The sequence below is a fragment of the Simochromis diagramma genome, unplaced genomic scaffold, assembly GCF_900408965.1.
Source record: "Simochromis diagramma unplaced genomic scaffold, fSimDia1.1 OVJJ01000816.1, whole genome shotgun sequence".
NCBI classification, from domain to species: domain Eukaryota; kingdom Metazoa; phylum Chordata; class Actinopteri; order Cichliformes; family Cichlidae; genus Simochromis; species Simochromis diagramma.
Window position 1 is genome coordinate 8,227,169 of NW_024386908.1, and position 19,043 is coordinate 8,246,211.

The 19,043-nt window shown below is 39.5% G+C and overlaps 1 long non-coding RNA gene across 1 annotated transcript in view; it reads left to right on the top strand.

Moving 5' to 3' along the window:
- LOC120735934 overlaps positions 1-8,475 on the top strand; it is a 58,951-nt gene extending 50,476 nt beyond the window's left edge. The window contains exon 3 of the long non-coding RNA XR_005696384.1: positions 3,098-8,475. This is a non-coding gene — a long non-coding RNA (uncharacterized LOC120735934). The remainder of the gene's footprint in view (positions 1-3,097) is intronic.
- Positions 8,476-19,043: the final 10,568 nt, after the last annotated feature.

Consider the following 19,043-nt stretch of genomic DNA (forward strand, 5'->3'; position numbering starts at 1 on the left):
CGCAAGAAAGGATTAAACGAACACAATCGCTCATTATCTCAGGGACAACTTTAGCTTTTATTGCTTGCATTTTTCGTCTTATTCTCATCTTTTCACAGATTCCATTTTTTTGGAGTTTTTTTTTTTTTTTTTGCTGCTTTGTCGTTCGCATAATGAAAAGCCACGCAGCAGAAGCTTGCGTGCATATCCTGTAGAGGCTGATGGGTTGATGTGTGACGGCTGCACCACACATCAACCAAGATGTAAATTTAATACCACCATATGCTGATGTTTCCCTGCACCAGTGTTGATTAAATGATTCGGCTTTATCTGATGATGAAGAAGTAAAGTTTTCGCATCATTTGTCATGTTGCGGCGCGCTATCTGTCTCCTCCTGCTAATCAAATTTCTGTTCAAAGTGGAGCAAAAATAACAACATTAACAGACTGTAGATGCTGAGCTCTTTTCCTTGAGCTGTGTGTTTTGCTTATGAGATATTTTAATTGTAAATAGAAAAAGGAATGCACCAGACTTTATCAATGCAAGAAAGCATAAATTATAAGAGGAAATTAAACTAAATTCATTCGCAGAGAACCAACTAAGACTGAGCCCACAAACAAACAGTTCGTAGTGCATTAGCTTCCCAGCAGAATATACACAGAATTACTTGATTGGCCTCAAGGGATGTAATATCTACGCTTTAATTTCAGATACCAAGTGAGCATATCCTGTTACAAGCCATTACAAGGCTTTAATGCCAGGCGTCGTGTTGGGGATGGTGTTTGTTATGCTCTCATTTTATATCCTCACTTGTTAGGTTTTAGCTCTGTTTGAGATGCGATGAAAAGATTTCTGCTATTTGGGTTACAGCTAGGCTTTCTTGTCTTGCAAAATTTACTCCCATGATTAAAAATATTCAGTTGGAAATAACTTCACTGCTTAATTCTCTTCTCTAAAGGCTGCTTCAGAATAAGCAGTAAAATGAGAGACACAAAGTAGATGTAACTAATTGCCTTCCCCCTCTGGGTGTGGAGTGCAATACACTATTTTGGATGATTTTTTTTTTTTCACCATGTACACTCCACTGTGGCTGCTGGACAGGAACATTCATTTCTTCCTCTGGCTCTGGGCTCGTGCTCATACCCTCGCCAGTTAGAGAGTTACTTGTGGCTCAAGTTTTACAATTTTCATACCGGCGGAAGTTGCCAAAGCATTGTGAGGTCATTAGTCATCTCACAACCTACTGGTTTCTGGACAGAAACAGAATACGTGATGAAACATGCCAATCAATAGAAATAAGGCAGTAAAATAAAATAAAAACACTCAAAGTCTTGTAGATTTCACCAAAAAAAGTCAATACCTGCCTGTTGCCTACTAAAAGCATACAATACGGATTGAAGAATATCATGTGTGGAGGGATGGTGTTCATTTATGACATCCTCATTTCATATTCTTGCCAGTTGGGCATGCCTCAGTTTTGAGGTGTAATATAGCCCTGCCAAATCAGCGGTAGCCCCATTACTCATCCCCCTCTGTGCTGTCTCCTGGCTTGTGCTCTGGCGCTAATGCAGATTACAGGGATATATGAGGGCTATTTTGTTCGCTGCAGGGTGGAAACGATCACAGGCAACCCTCATCCCTCTCTGATGCACGACTCTACATCTGTTCCCCCCACGAAAGCCTATCTGGAGATCCATCAGAGCCAAGCCCTTATCAGATCTGAGGCTGCTACATCTATTGCACATCAATTATAAATGCCACGTATAAAAAAATTGGGTCACTCTATCAACACTTGCTCCCGATCCTCAGAGACATTGTTTAGTTAAGTGATTAGTGGCTCGACTTTAGATACAGTTTGTGCATGTTAAATGGTCCATTTATGATACACGAGCATATAGATGCAATGGCCTCCGGTGAAGGAGAATAATGTTACGACTAATAATGGTTATGCCGTAATGATAATGTGGCTGAAACTTTCTTTGCGCACGGGGAAATAGGAAGGGGAAATTAATCAGAGAGAACCACACTTTTTCCGTCAACTTTCAGATCCTCAGCGGATCGAGTTTGTGGGATTTGCGCAGGTGGAAATCCACACAGGTGTGAAATGCATGCATCATAATCGATAAATCCATTTTTCTCTTGCTGCAAGACAATCCGAAGTGATGAATGAGCCAAGCTGCATTATTCAAAGCTGAAAATCACTCGCAACTTAAATTTATTTCCAACTTGCTCCCTGACAGAGAACACAAACATATTATTCAAATTTTTATCTATTCTGTGACCAGGACACGTTCAAAAACCACACGTTTAATCTTTATGCAAGTCTCCCCTCATCTGTTGGGTAAATAGACCATTCATCATATTATTGGGCTTTTACAGCTTGACTGTTTGACTGATCTGTCTCTCAAACAGCTCCTCTCCCTGGCAGACCAATCAATCATTTTTCAATGAAGATGTCACAGCTCATTGTGTGAAGAGTTATCCTAAACAATTCTCCTCGCCTTTTAGATGATAAATTAAAAGTAAGCCGTTTATTTTTGGCCGTCGGGATGGTCAGTCCTCGCAGACATGTATGAACAAAACATGTAGGCGCTCGAAACTTTTGAGCAAAACATAAAGTTTTATCGATACGCTTTATGCCTTGTTGAAATCTCCCCCTTTTTACTTCAGTGGAGGTGTTAGCAGGTGCAGAAACGTCGACGTGTGTGTGCTTGCTATTAACTTTTCATTAGGCACTGTAAACTGCACAAGTCATCACCAAGAGGTTCCTACTTGGCATAATTGGTTTGTGGTTAATGCCTGTTTGTGTCGGTGGGTCTGTAAAATCACAGTTTTAGCTCTTTCTCAGGGAGAAGCACTTTTTAAAGATTTACATCTTTTTCAGACTGGCAGCTGAAAGCACACACGCACAACTCATAAAACTTCTTCTAGGGTGCACATTTTTCATTGCAGCTACTCATAATGATCTCTAATTTAATAATTAAAGCCTTACAATTGACTTATTAAAAGACCAAACAGCTGCAGTGCATTAATAAGGATTTCACTGTTCAGGATGAGTTCTTGTTTGAGCGCACCTCTCATCTCCACTCTTCTTCTTTCTCTTCTGTTTCTGTGCCAGGGTCCTTCAGGATTTCATGCAGAGACCTGCGAATGAGCACTGACGTCTACCTTCATCTGAGTGTAGATGAAAGACGCAGGGAATCACATATGGTTCCACACACGTACACCAACACAGACGCTCGTCATACTTCCCTTTGTTTTGCTAATGAAAATCTTTTCCATCGCTGTCATCTGCTGCAAGACTGCGATTGAAGATAAAAGAATATTAACCACATAAACCTGTAATATACCTATGAAACTATTAACAACTTCATGTAACGTGAGTGATGCATTTTAGTGTTTTTGCTGGTTGGCATGAGAAAGTTTTTAAAGTGGGGTAATTTGATGAAACACCATATTTTAAATGATAAGGGAATAACATGAAATGTAATGAAGTAAAAATATAAATCAGAACAAAAGAAAGACAGTCAGTTCACCTTCAATACATTAAATAAATAATAGATTTTAGCTTGAATTCCCTGGATAACACTCTTTTAGTCAAAGACTGTATAAGAAGATAAAAAACTCATAGGCAAATGAGCCTACTTGTCACTAGCTCTATGACCTCAGTAAATGTTTTCCTGGCTTAACCCCAACTTCAACCCTTATTTCATTCAGCATGATGTTCACATTGCAAATTGTGGTTCAAAGTGAAACAGACATCAAATAAAGCAAGGTAAGTTTTTAAGTTCAACTTTTGGTTTCAAAAAGCCAAGATAATAAGAATGTATACTTTATTGATCCCCGTGGGGAAATTCATCTCTGCATTTAACCCACTCAGTGAAGCAGTGAGCAGCCACCAATCTAGCAACCGGGGCACCTCAGGGTAGCCGTTCAGTGGATTCGAATCCCTGACCTTCTGATCATGGGGCCACCGCTCTACCTACTTAGCTATCGCTGCCCTGACGAACAAAATACTCGCCTCAATATTTCCAAATGGGATTTCATATAAAAACAAGCAGTGTCACAGTAGTCACATCCATCTTTTATATACAGTCTATAGATAATTCACTTACACTTTGATTCCTTTGGTTGCAAAACATCTAACCAGCATATAGAAGCCTGCATATGAATCCTTGCAATCAATTGAATTTTTTTCACTAATTTGAACAGCACCATTACTGGCCATTAAAAAAATGTCAAATCACATACATTGTAGTCTCGATTATCAAATGCAGTCTTTGTGGTTTCCATAGAAAGCCAAGTCTTTCTACGGATTATTAAGAAAAAATTTAATCAGTTTTCTCACTCCTCGCGGATCATCCACGAGGTCCTTCCTCAGTTCGTCAGCCCTCCTCCACCACCCTACCCTCAGTGCACCTACGTTGCATTATTAAACTTGAATAAGATCATTAGCATACAAAGCAGGAAACCCACCGCCGTGGAGTCATACATATTTATCTGCCTGACTTGTGCATGCATACACTCGTACTGTAACCCCTTTTGCAACCAAGGGAGAGTGGTTTTCTACTGCAAGAGGGCTGCGAACAGAGACTGTGAAGTGGATATTAATAGGAGCATGTCTAGTTTTAAAAAGCAGATATCTATTTGTGAAACATCTAAAGAAACACAGGCTTTCATTTGAAATACACATTAAACCATGTGCGGCTGCCTGGAGAAAAATGTGTGCATTTGGAAGCAGAGCAGATGGAGTTTGGTTAGGTTCATCAGAGCAGCTTCCAGCATATCAAATATAGTTTACACACAGAGGAATTTCTGAATCTAGTAATGCCTGCAGTACATAGTCATCTGCTGCACACAGAAGCACATAATCAAACAGAAAGAAAGACAAACAGAGAGCATGGCCTTCTGAATACCTATCAACTGTGGATTACCTCTGCCTTCTAAATGACTCCTTGTTGCTTTCCTTGTATCATCCCTTTGCAAAATTAACTTTCTCCTCGCCCACCCTCCCTGTGTTTTACCCACTTGTAAATCACTTTTCCTCCTTTTCCTCGTCTTTCCAGCTGAGAGAACAACCTATCTCCTTTTTTGGCTACGTGAAGTTCCTTTTTAATACGCTTCCCTCCTTCCTTCCTTCTTTCTCCTTCCTCCTGTGAGATTGCTGTTGTGTCTTATGGCTTTTTATTCCTACGTGATGGTAGATGGGTTCATGTAGGAGTAGAAGCCACTAAACACGCGGTGAGTGCTCAACACGCTGGCCAACACATGCAGCGAGCTTCCTGTGGATATGACAGCTGCCATGTTCACATCAATGTCCTGCCTATTATCAAGAATGTACACACACATTATAAATAGAACAAGAATGATCCCTGCCGAGAGTGTTTACCACTCTGGATAAAAGTTTTAGTGGGGGGAAAATCGAAAATTAAACAGCTAATTGCAAACAATTAAGCAGAACGCTCAGCAAGTAAGGGCTGACGAGTCAATCTTTGGTTGTGAACAGACCTACTTTCCCCACCTGCATGCTGGCATGTGCCCTGAATTTCAAACTCATTCCTGCATTCCTATGCCCTGGGGTCATTGTGCCGAGTTCTCGAAATAGAGATGAGGATGGAAAAATAAGTGAAACAATGTGCAGAGGTAGGTCATCAATATTCTTTGGTAACGTACGTGATGTAGTCTGTTTTCTCCTTTGAATGCAAATAAATGCTGTACACGAAAAGCTGTTACAGGCTGCTGTATCTAAATACGTTTTACATCAGGTCTAACATGATTTGCATTTTACTTAATGGTATAAAGTGCCATGAGAGGAAGGTGTGAGTTGGCACTATATACACGTAAATTAATTTAACTTCTAATTGAAAAAAGGCTTCAGTTTAAAATAGTTTATTGCCATCCAAGTAAAACTGTGAGGCTGCGAAGTTGTACTTTGGCAAACAATTTAAAGTTGTTATAGTGATTTTTATTGACGTAAGTGAAATAACCTTTAAATACACAAAAAGTCAATACCCAAAACCGAACCTAACAAAGCAAAAAAACAAGAAAAAACATTATTTTTTAAGTTAAATTATATTATTACTGTACTAATTAAAACTGCATCTGTGTGGGCTGTAACTCCCTCATCAGTCATGAAGGTGCCTTATACCGGTATATAATTAAAATAGATGGGATTATAGTAAATATAATAAATGTAATATTCCTAACTTTTAAAGTTTTATATTATTTAATCCTCTAGGTTAAACTTGAGTTAAATGAAAATACTTTTGATTAATTCTACATAGTCCTTCCACAATCAAACACATTTTTCTACATTTGTTTTCTTCTTCTTAGATTAATAAAGAACTTTTGACTATAGATTCATAGGTTACTTTAAAACTCAAGTAAAACACATTTTTAAAAATAATATGATCTAATGAAACAAGGCCATAAGGTTTGAAAATAACTTGCTATTATCTTTCCTCTTTGGACTGATGTTTTAAATCCTTTTATATGTCCTTAGAAGGATTTTCCGCTTGTGTAAAAGTTAACCCAAACCCTTAGTCACAACTATCTACAGAAGGTTGTGACAGACTGAGATTTTAGAATTTATAGCAGTTGTCTCTTTTAAAATTATTGGCAATTACGGGTAAAACAATTTCTCTTTTTTTTGTATGTTTCTTTTGTTTTTAATAAATCCAGTTCCCTTTAATAAAAAAAAAAACATTTTCTTAGTTGGTTCATCTTTATTTTAGCTCGTCCTGACATTTGGTAATTAACAGGTAAATGGTACTGAGATGAGAATGTCATTCGTTTTGAAGCTCATGAGCCAAAGTATTTAAAAAAAAAAAAAAGTTTGCTCTTGACTAAGTAATGGAGCTAAATGAGAAATCAGAGGATCACCAAAGTAATTACAGTTCAGCTCGAGGGGGTCTCAAACGTCTACACCAAAATTCCATCCATCATGTAGAAGTTGAAGCATATTTCGAAAAACCATAAAAGTTAAGTAATTTACGGCACCGGAGGAGAAGTAATAAGACTCCCAATGTTAGGATTCTCCATCTGAGAACCATAAACCATGAATGAAACTCAAGTCTGGACTCAATGACATCACCATCTGTAGTTTGACATAGGTAGCATGGTTGAAAACTTGATCTGCACTTGATAAGAAGGAGTTTTTACCACGAACAAACACACTCTGATACATTGTATCAGAGCCCACCTCTCTTTGTGAGGGTGTATTTCTTTAAATCGAACCCCTTTAAACTCTTAAGCACCAGCATGAAAACAGTGACTCAGCTCAGTGTGAACCCCTTGTCTGCTCACAAATTAGGTCCAAATTTTCACCAGCTCAAAATGGCTAATAATGGCATTTATCAGCGGTAACTTTCTGCCTGAGCTGAACTCAGTGTCAACCAATTAAGCAAGAAATTCAAATTATCCTGCTGCTGGGTCCAGTAGGGTGCTGTGGGGGCTTGGGTTTAAATGTCAACCTTCTGTTTGTATTTGCTGTGCAATGAGCTGTTCTCATTCAGTCTCCCCCTGGACAGAATCTGAATAAAACCCAAATGGGTTGTTGCTGCGAACCCCAAAAAATAATGAATTATTAATCCCACGATATTACAAGATTTTGGCAGACGCTTGCAACTGTGTGACATTACTCCGGCACCAATAAAGGGGCCGATAATTATTCAAGATGAAATTGTAATAGAGGAGGTCTGCAGAGGTTTAATGATTTATTTAAGACTGTACGTTGTTGTGATCTAATATTCAGTGGGTGGGTTGGGAAGTTTCTTTTGCTTGCATTATCAGTGTAATTTATTTTTCAGGTTCCCACTCCTACATTGGCTTTTTCTCTGACTTTACAGAGACATGAGGAGGCTTGAGAGAATAGTAGAGGGGAGACGGGGGGGTGAGAGAGGATTTGATCCTAGACCAGCGGGGGGCCATGGGAATGTAAAGGTGGGAATCAACCATCCTGGCATCTATGGGAAAGAGTCTGCATTATTTAAAACACCACTAGCACATGCAGGGGAAGTTGTGTTTGAATAGATTGCTGCCATTCTTTGTTTCGCCTAAGGGTGTGTATGTCTTTTCCTGCAATGCTCAGTTACGACTGCGCTGCCGTGCAGACCCCAGCTTTCCAAAAATGTCAAAATGATCAGAGAAATAAGACGGCACAGCCTAATTTTCATTGTGACAGCCGTGCATTTTACTTTAAATTATGCAAACGCTTTCATATGTCCTATACAAGGTCACATAATCCCCAGTTTCAGGTAAAAACATGAAAATCATCCACAACAGCATAATGGGGTTTTCATCTGACAGCTGCAATAATATAGTGCGTTTGTGTACAGTAGGTGTTATGTACGAGTGTTGTTCTACTTTATCAACACCCCCCTCAGGCTACACTTTGATTTTCCTGTAATAAATAATGCTCTTTTGTGTTCTGTGCTTCATTTGTTCCCTGTTGTAACCTCAGTGCTGCTCAATAAATTATGAATCACGCCAGTTCAACTTGCCGCATATCTCTCGTTTCATTTGTCTGTCGTGCTCTTTTTGTTTTTCTGTGTTGTTTTGCAAATTGTGCACAATCTCAGCCCAAATCTACACACAAACACGCATTAGATCCTTCGTGTGTCAAGCTGCTGGAGAGCTCTTTTCTATTAAGATGGGATGATTTAACTCCTAATTTCTTACTGGATTCGCTAAAAGCTTGACTCAAGACTACTTTAAGTCCACAATTGCCCAACAATGAGCTGTAGTAATCAGGAGCACATTAGTAGCACATTTAACTGTACATATGCTTCAATAATTGGTTTAATGATAGATATGAGGTATGGAAATGCTCAATAAAGAGCCAGTAAGTGCCATTTAATCAGCATATTACTGCCATAATTGCTTGTGTTGTTTAACAGAGTATGTTAAAGCTGCTTTAAGGCACAAAATTGCCATATATATGTATAACACCACAACCGCATTTAAAAAAAAAATAAAGATGTCATTTTTGCTGCACCATGTTATCACACAAAGTTGTCTAACAGCAGGCGAGCTGAAAGATTGTTTAGGGGTAACTCTGATGCAGAGGATGAATTGCAGAGGCACAGCGTGATTCTTTCATTTTCTTTTCTCAGAGATTTTGGGCTGCAAAGCTCGCCTACACACACCAGCTGGCTGTTGTCTGGGGGAATCGCCTCAGCCATCTTTTTTCTGATGAAATCAGAGGAAATCCACAAGCAGCCCAAGGCGGACCACACATCCTTCTCTCTTCCCCCCCCCCCCCACCCCTTTTACTCCTTCACTATTCAATAATTCTCAGTGATAGGCCTTCCCTTTGAGCACTGGCACCACTCCTCATTCCAATTAGTGAAAGGCAAAGAGGCCCCCTTGTTTGTCGGCACGCAAGCAGTAATTGGATAATCCCCGAAATTTGGGAGAGTGCACAAAAGGGAATCTGTAATTAAAGCAGAAAGTCTGTCAAATATTGACACAGATGAGTCCTGCAAAGTATAGATACTGAGGATGTGTCAACATTATCGAACAAGTTTTTAGAATCCCACAGTTTTATGCACAGGGGCAAAATATGACATTTTGTCATAGCGTTTAGATCCGAGAATAAAATGGCTTATGAATAAAACCCATCAGATTTTTTTTTAATTAATAAACTTTTGCATAATCTTTTTGTTTAATTGGCTTTAAATCCTCAAGCGACATGTCTCCTCATGTTCACTGACATGAGCTCATTGGGTTTAGCAGGTGGACTCAGTGAGGGAGGAGATCTGAAGAGACTCAAATTCAGCAGATTTTAAAGAGTTTCATGAAAAGAGCAAGTGTTGCACTGTCTGTCACTTTCTGCAGGTATCCACAGTTTTCAAAATGTGACGGCCACATGAGAAAAAAACTCCCATCATAGTAGAAATGATTCTTTCAAGACTAATGGTAGTAATGGTGTTACAAGGAGGTATCCATGAATATAATGAGCCTTCTAAATAAAAATGTTTGCATCCCTTTACAGATACAAAGTCATCTACTGCTCAATTTTATATACTTATACCACACAGCGCCGTAGTTTTGGGTGTATAAGTGCAATCACACCGACAAATAGAGCTACTGTTTGCTCATTTTGCTATGAGCATGATTCAGAATAGAATTCCAGCACATCGCTTAATGAGTAACCAAATCTAATAGACAGTTTAATAGATAATACTGCAAAGAGTTAATTTTTCCTCTGCTGTAGCCATTAGGTAGGCATTTAATGCGACTCCATTGGAAGGCATGGAGATACTTGACCAGCATTAAGAAAATAGCGTCATCCCAAAGCCCATTTATACCCTCAATACATACTTTTGTCTTTCACATTGCTGTAACACGTTCATGAAGGACACAACCATGGAGGATGATGCGACAATGAAAAGAGGGAAACTCTGATAATATAAACACACAGCAGATATCGATAAAAATGGCAAACGGGTGGAAACACAGCTAACATAATGTCTCAAAAGGAAGTAAAACTAAACACAAGAGACAAAAGATTACCTAAATTAAAAGTAACAAGACACAGAAACACGAGGGAGGCAGGATTACACAGGAACTCAAAAACTTGTTATGACCCACAAAATAACCATGAACAGAACTAGATGTAAAAATAAAACCTCAAAATATAAATATATAAGAAACTAACCAGGAAATGCTGGTATAAGTTATATACTCAAAATTAAAACGATTCAAGCAACTACACAACTCAAAACCCTGCAACCAAGACCCAGTGACCAAGACACAGATGCTGTAAATCCAGGGATTAAAAAATGCTTAAGTCGTGATAAATGCAGTCAGACATGGATCAAGATGTAAGAAAGAGCAAAGAAAGGACAGGAGAAAACAGCAAGATAGTATTTTCAAAGGTAAGGATTGCTCAGTTTATAAACTGGAAATTTGGTACTTAGTTAAAGTTATTAATTCTCCTAGATTTGTTCATGAGATATTGTACATTTACAAACAAATAGTACACAGTTTAGCGCAGACTGAAATGATTAGTTTACAAAACTGTGGTGAAATTTACAGTCTTGCTTTTCACGTTCCTTAACACATTGTTTCCTGTCCCCGAACATAAGTTCCTGTTCTTTCAGCTCTTGTATATACCAATTCATGTACATATACATGAAAGACAAAAAAAGAAAGTATGGTCAAATGGTGACGGTATAATTGTGTATAATGACGCTTTTCGTGGCAGATGTTGGTGCTTATGGTTGGCACATCTTTAAAAGCTCTGTTTCTTGGTTGCCTTGGTCACACCTTTCCATTTTCTCTACACACGAAATAGCCTATACTTCCTTTTGAGATACATCGCTTTCTAATTCACTGACATAAAAAAAAATCTGCAATTTGTGTCCATGAACACGAAATATTTGTTCTTTTTCGTCAGGCTGGAGTCGATCACCGACTTGGCTGTAGTCCTTTGAGTATTCTACTTGGTTTTATGGTGATTTGATGTGTTTTCATTTCAGCTAGTGAATTATCAGTCAGTGGGTTTCATCATGTTTGAAACACTGACAGTTTTGTGCAGTGTTTCCACCTGGACTCAAGCGATGGACTGACCAGAGGACCAGCATTGCAATACATGGAGTCATGCAGCTAAAATGGCTAAAAACCTGTTTGTAGCAGCCGATTGGTGAAAGTTGGGTGCCTTTCATCAGCCTGCATGCCATTTTGGAAACAATCTTTGCTCACTGGACTTCTCATTGTGACAGCAGCATGCTGAGTTACACAGATTTTTTCCCCAACATCTCACTAAAACCCATCACAACGAGACGTCTCCTCTTAGAGTCCACTTAATGAGAGTGTAGCGTCAGCGTTCTGGCTGCAATTACAGTGCTTAGGACTCTTTAATGATATGTTAATGGCTTGGCTGTATTACCTCTCAGCTGCCCAAACAACATTAAATACCCCGCGGCTGATTAATCCTGCATCCACAAAAACACCCAATTAGAGGGAAAATGTTTGAATAGAGTTTTGCCAACAACTTCAGAGCAAAATGGGGCATGCACAAAAAGAAATTCTACAACAGATTTTCAACAAAAAGAGAATAACTGAAGCTTTAAATTCAATTCCTTCCTGTTTTACATTTAAAACACAACATTGTTTACTGCATTTCGATAATTCTTTTTTAACATGACTTCAGGAGAGGCGAGGTTACTTTGCTCAAGGGCACAATGCAAAAGCGCACAGCTGTTAGCGCACACTTGTTGTGGTGAGGGTCAAACCTGTGACCTCTCGGTTACATAAGGCTCTGTCGAACCAGCAAGCTGCCTTGCCTACACACTGCTGCTGCTGTTTTTGCATCAAAAAGAAAAAGGCTTATAAAACATCTAACACAACTTGCACTAATTAGGTGCATGTTGTATTTTTGTTCTAATTAAAACCATGAAAGGGATCTCAACATAATCAGAAGTTATGGCCAAATTAGTAAGATGAAGTGTAGAGAAACTCTAGATATCATCAAAGCAACAACATCCTCCGCTTCTGAAACCAGTCCTCTGAATTAATGCGAGATATTGATTTAAAAACCGCAAACACTTTTCGTTCCTCAGCATTACCATTGTGCCAGATACGATTAATCCGTGATACATTTCCAACAACTCCCAGCACAACTTCCCTCTTGTCAGCACATGATTGCTGTCGACGTAGACTCTTGCGAGGCAATAGTGATTATTAATGTGCAACATCTGAAGTCAAACTCTTGAGGGGGGAATTAATTTTCCAGGAGTTCCTACAATGAGCTGTGACAAAGTACCTCCAAGTCCACAGAGGGGAGGAGATCCCCAGCCGGCTACAAAACACACACAACACAAGTTTGAGCAGTGTAGGAGGAGGAGAAACAGTAGACAGGTGGTACATTCTGTCTTGTTCTGTTCTTAATAAGAGTTTTGAGTTGCTGACACTAGGGTATGCTACTCCAGTGTATATATAGATATATAGTGTAGTAAAGGGGGAAAATACTCAGCATTAAACACCTCCACATCCTTGGTCCTTGTTGGCATAGATTCCACAAGGCACTTAAACTTCAAGCAGGGTTTTTCCTTTTTTAATAGAGGTAGTGGACGCCTGGGATACAAAACCTTGTTGTGCCTCTTCTGCTATGACCATTCAAAAGCATGAGACGTGAAGGTTGTATAATAATTAATGGTGCGTATTTATGGCAAATAGTTCAATATTATATAAGTTTACATCGGATTTATTACAAACTGGCTCAAAGACAGTAACCCCGAGCATCTGGCCCATACAGCGTGTAGTCCACATGTGCAGTTTTCTATTGACAGCATTTGGCTTTGACTGATGGCAGCAACCTGGGGAGAGTCTGGCTGCCTCGACTCAGCCACAGTTCCACCTTATATGGGCCAGATGTCAGGTGTGGTGACATTTGGACATCATCTGGCCCACAAAACATTTGCCAGTACCATAACCAAGCTGTGAGTGCCAAAAGAAGCCAAGATTAAACTAAATGTGTTTGCTCTCTAGAATGAGATTACTTGAAATGAAAAAAAAACTGAAAAATGAACTAACAGTGGCGTGTGAAAGACAGCAATATCAGCAGTGCAAGAAGTGAATAGATGTGGGTCATTTGAGCATAAGGAGCAACCTCAGCTGGCTGACATCCACCACTAGAAGCAAGACAAACAGAATCAAACATTAAAGACAGTAAAACTTTTATATATAATAAAGGTTATAAACAAAATATAATATTGTCGGAGGTCAAAAATGTCCTTCTTAAGCCTCCAGTTCCAACTGAATACAGAGTATACTGATAGCAGCTACATTAATTTACTGGATCACAGGCTCTTCCTAGGTTTTCTGAAGTCCAAGCACTGTGTAAGGGCATTTATTTAAAATATTAATATTAAAATTAGGTCACTTCTCCAAGACATTTCCACTGAGTGTTACAGTATAAAGTCTGAGACCCTGAGACAGTTGTTTTGCCTATCGGGCAATCTTTCCTAAAATCAGTGGATGAGGTTATGGTTACCCTGAAACAAACAACTTCCATTTTATTTGTCATTTCTACGAATACATATGTAAACAACCACCAACCACCATCCATGCCAGCCAGGAGACATAGTCTCCCAAGCATGTCCAGGTTCTGCCCCGGGTGTCCAACCAAGTAAGATATGTCTGAAGCACCTCGTCCACGAGGTATCCAAGTCAGTCATAGCTGGCTCTTTTTTAATGATCCTCACTGTTAGCAAAAAAGGCCGGGCGCCGACACTTATCAGCGGAAGCTCTTAAGGTTCCATGTATCTCGTGTAATCACAACATTTATTTTCTATCACTATACTAACAGCCTTTGAGCGCAGGTGAGTGTAGGAACATTGATTGACCGGTAAATCAATAGTTTTTCCCTTTTACGCTCAGCTCTTTTTTCACCTCTTCTGTCAAGCACCCAGAGTGGGCACTCCACCCTTTTTCGGGTGAGAATTGTAGCTTCAGACATGGAGGTGCTAATTCACATCCTCACTGCTTCACACTCTGATCCAAACGCCTCAGTGAAAGCTGGAAGTACCACTTAAAGCCAGGAGGGCAGCATCATTGTCAAATAGCAAAGACGTGATCCTGAAAACTCAAGGAAGTCTGAACTCATGTAGCATAATGCATCACCAAATTCCTCAATAAAGAGACAGCATATTCAAAATACACTGTTATAGTACATTTAGCAAAGCTGGCTCCTTTTAAGATCCATTCAGTGTGTTCTGGAGCTTTCCATCATATTACATTATCCATATATACAAATGGATTCTGCCTAGAGACTCATGAATGCAAATGTTAAGCTTTCCTTTTTCTGAAACAGTTAAAACATGTCTAATACCACTTCATCAAAAAATCTGGAGCTCTTTAATTTTCATTTAATTCATGCTCTTTATTGTTGCACTTAGGCTGATTCATCTATGTATGAGGTATAATTTTAATCAGGTTTCTTTCCAGTCCTGTATATTTTCCAATAAAAGATGAAAAGGTTTTTTTCTTTAAGGTTGTAGCAGATCCATCAGTAGCAGCGGTACTACCTGTGGCTAACTTTAGTTGATAAAGGTAACAATTTAAATGCAATCATGCCTCTCCCACACATTGCATTATTACAGCCTGATTATCAATAACTGTGCTAACAATAATCATTTTCTCCATCATGAAAGGCTCTTTCAGAGTGTCAGGTCGGTGTGTGCATTTCGCTCTATCTTGTCTGTTTCTTATCACCCCTCATCAGCGGGGGACGAGAACGAGGTCGGAAGTGGGGCTGCTCATCCGAGGTGAGGAGGAGAGCCAAAAGAAGGCAGCATCCTTATCAAAGGCCTGGGTGCTAAGCCTCGGTTAAAAATAGAAACCGAGGGAGATTGGCATCGATTTCTGCAGGCGTTGACGGCCCGATTGACAGCAGCACTGCGGCGTCGGGCTGTTGAGCCATCGAGGGAATCCGCCAGACTGCCTATGATGAGATGAGATGGGAAGATAACTTCTGACAAGCCCTCCACCCGCCACCCATCTCTAATCACTCTGTCTGCACACACACACACACACACAAACAGACACACATAGAGAGAAAAAGTAATTACCACATGCATGCACGCACACACACACTCAGGGACATACACACTTGCTGCCCCCTGAGCAAGTAATGGGACTTTGGCTGGCTGAGCATCCACCTGTCCAGTGTCTCCTGCCAAGTCAAAGCTCATGTGCTCGCACACATACAAAATACCTCTGGATGTCCCTGCACAGCCACCAGCTACAGTCCTTCAGGGTTATCTCACTAAATTATCTACCAACAGTAAATACTTCCTAATATCCATGAGTCCTGAAAAGAGATGTCAGTGACCTTTGTTTTACTGCTGTAATTGAACCCCACAAAGTGATTACTGTTATTACACTGTCCGCTTTAGTGCACCTCAATGTTATTCATCTCCCTGCTGTATTAGCAGCAATTCAGTCAAGCAAATGTACTTGGCAGCCTGTTATCCATATTTTTTTCGGTCCAAGGTTATCTTGTTTTAGTAATATTCTTGAAGGCCTAGTTTATCATCCAAGGGTTGATGCCAGCATGCATCTGGATCCAGAAGTCATTTATTTTCTAGCATAAAGACAAGAACAAGCTAGTCCTAACACTCAGGCCTACAGTGACCTCCTACAACTCATTTGTCGTTGGCTACACCCAAACAGAAACCCTGATATAAAACGCCATTTTGTAATTTAGGTCTCAGCCACACAGTCAGTAATCCCCTGGCAACCTCTAAATGCTAGGGAAGAATGTGTCTTCCCCAAATGGGTGTTGGAGGTTGCTGGCTGTTGCTGGATGAAATCATGCTACGCTCCAGATTAAGTCAGAATTTCCAAGTTCCAGTCAGAATTTTAATTTGAAAGGCCATGTTAACTTGCTACCCAGAGAACCAGAGCAGCCCCACCAACCCCTGAATTAACAATCCATGGTGGCAGCAGTAAAATTGTAAGACTGTTCATCTGTACTGTTACATTTGTGTATTTGTGACTCACTGAATAAGCCATATGCAGAGCACTGACCAAGCTCTGTCCATGAATGTGGTGCAGCGGTGCTTTTAAGTATTGTGCTATATTGATAGTGATACATTAATGGCTCTACCTTGCTAAGAACCAAAACTAATTCCTGTTTTTCCAATGTGATTTTTAACTTCTGAGGTGTTTGGAATGAAGCATCAGATTTAAAGGGGGTGCTGCTGCAAAAACCTACTTGTGATTGTTTTGGTTGCAAGCTTGTCTGCAACACTCACTAACAAGCCAGCAATGCAGTGAAAGGTCAGAAAGGGAAACTCAAACTGGAAGTGGAGAATGTTCTCCTTCAAATTAAAAGTTTGAATTATTGCTGAAGCCAACATATTTCAAAAAGGACCGACTTTTACTTTGAAGGTGAACATTCTCTGTTTTCATTTTTGCCTTTCACTCTGTTTACAGACACCTTCCATGCAAATGAGGCAATCTGCTCTTGGAAGGAGGTTTTCAGCAGCCCCATACACCATATACTGCAGGCCTCTTTGTAACCAATTTTACCTAGCAACAGCAAACAACCTCCAGCAATCATTCACAGCTGGTTGAGTTTTCATTTTTCCCTAGCGACCAGTGGTTACCAGGCAGTAGCCAACTGGTTTGCACGTCTGCATGTCTGGGGTTTAAGGTGTTTAATCATTTGGAAAGCATTTATAGAGTCTTTTACTATTGCACTTGTTTTTGAAATCGGGGAAGACTCCCCCTTACGTCCATTAGAAGAAATGCAGGTTTAAAGTACTTCTGCATTGGTTTCATATTGCAAACCTGGAGGCTCTGTCCATCTTTTTTATATAGTCTATACTTTGAACAGAGACAGGGCGGCCTTTTCCACATATACGATCTAAGATAAGCTAACTGGCTTCTTACTCAATCTTCATAATGGTCATACAAAAGTTCACTAAGGATTTTCATCTAATTTATATTCATATCAAAATGACAGACTCTTAAAACCACTTGGCTCAAGAAGAATTATATTTCAGTGTTTTTTGCCACAAAAATACAGAAGTCTAATTCTTTTTGAAGAATTAAAAGATCATCTCTAGATCTGTTAAAAGAAATGGATAGGAGGTTCCTCTCTCGACTAATTTTCAAAGGCGGGGATAGAGGAGAAGATCTTCTGCTATTACATTTTTGGACCACACACAGACAGCCAAATCCACTGCTCTGATAAAGAAGGCCCAACAGCAGCTCTATTAACTAAAGACACTTAGGAAGACCAATGTGTCCACAGAGCTGTTCAAGGCCTTTTATCACTGCACTAATGAAAGTGTTCTAACATACAACCATACACTACAGTACAAAGGCTGAAAGGAAAAGTGTCCAGAAAGTCAACTTACAAAAAATCATCGGATGTCCTCACACTGGAGGACATTTTCAGGACACACTCCACCCGTGAAGTCAGATGCATCCAGAAAGCGGGAACTCACCAATCTGTGAATGAGTGGATAATTTGTAGACACAATTACTCGCATATTGCCTCTACAAATGAGTGTAAATGCATATTATTTGGCATGATTCCACAAGCATGTGAGGATGTCTAATTGCTATCTGTGTGCATTGTTAGCAAGTCTGAGTGTGTGAAATGTGATTTTTAACTGTACACAGCTAATTTTGTTGTGCTTTCTCTAGCTGCAGTGACTCTCAAAGCATCTTATTTCGATCCTGGAAATATAGCCTGTTATTTTTCTTTCACTCTTATAGACGTGAACAACAAAATATCCTAAATATAGAAGTTCACAGATATTATCCAAACAAATGTCAACTCCTAAAGCCAAATCTTTGTGACCAGGCTTGAAAGGAGAGTATAGTCATCGAAGCAAAATAAATAATTCTAATCAAACACAAAGAAATCAGAACACAGACAATATCTTAAAACAGCTCTGATGCTTGAGTCCAAAGAGAATCTGGTGACTATATATTTGAGCACTAGGATATACAGGGTAGGCCGCAAGCATAATAATGTCTGTGGCCTACCATACAGACATAATGAACACAGGTGATGCTGGAAACCTGTGGGATTTTTTTTTTTTTTTAATCTTAGAGGTACAACTAAAACTGCTCTTCCAATTATAAGTAAAACAGAAATTGGGCTTGAGCCTGCAGAACATCTCCGTAATGAATTCTAATTAATGTTCAAATCCACTCAAAAATGTGTGACGTTACTTCTCGTGGCTGAGTAACTCTGCAAAAGAAAACATTGGTTCACCTTGTTTTCAAATCCAGCTCACCCAAAACCGGAGCATTTACCTGTAAGCACCATTTTTCTCAACTAAATTTGGACCCATTCTGCTTAAGTGGACAACTTGGGAAACTAAAATCCAAACTACAAAGTGCTGGGAATGGGGCTATTTCAGTGAAGTATTTAAGAATTCAAAATTTTCCTATGATAATATTTCCATATTCATAGATTTTGGATTTTTCGCAGATGTCATTTCAAAGACTTCTCAGCAGGAAATTCAGCTTATTTATGGAAAAATTCAGCAAGGGTTTCTATGATTTTAATCATGGCCCGGGGGAAGGTTTTAGAT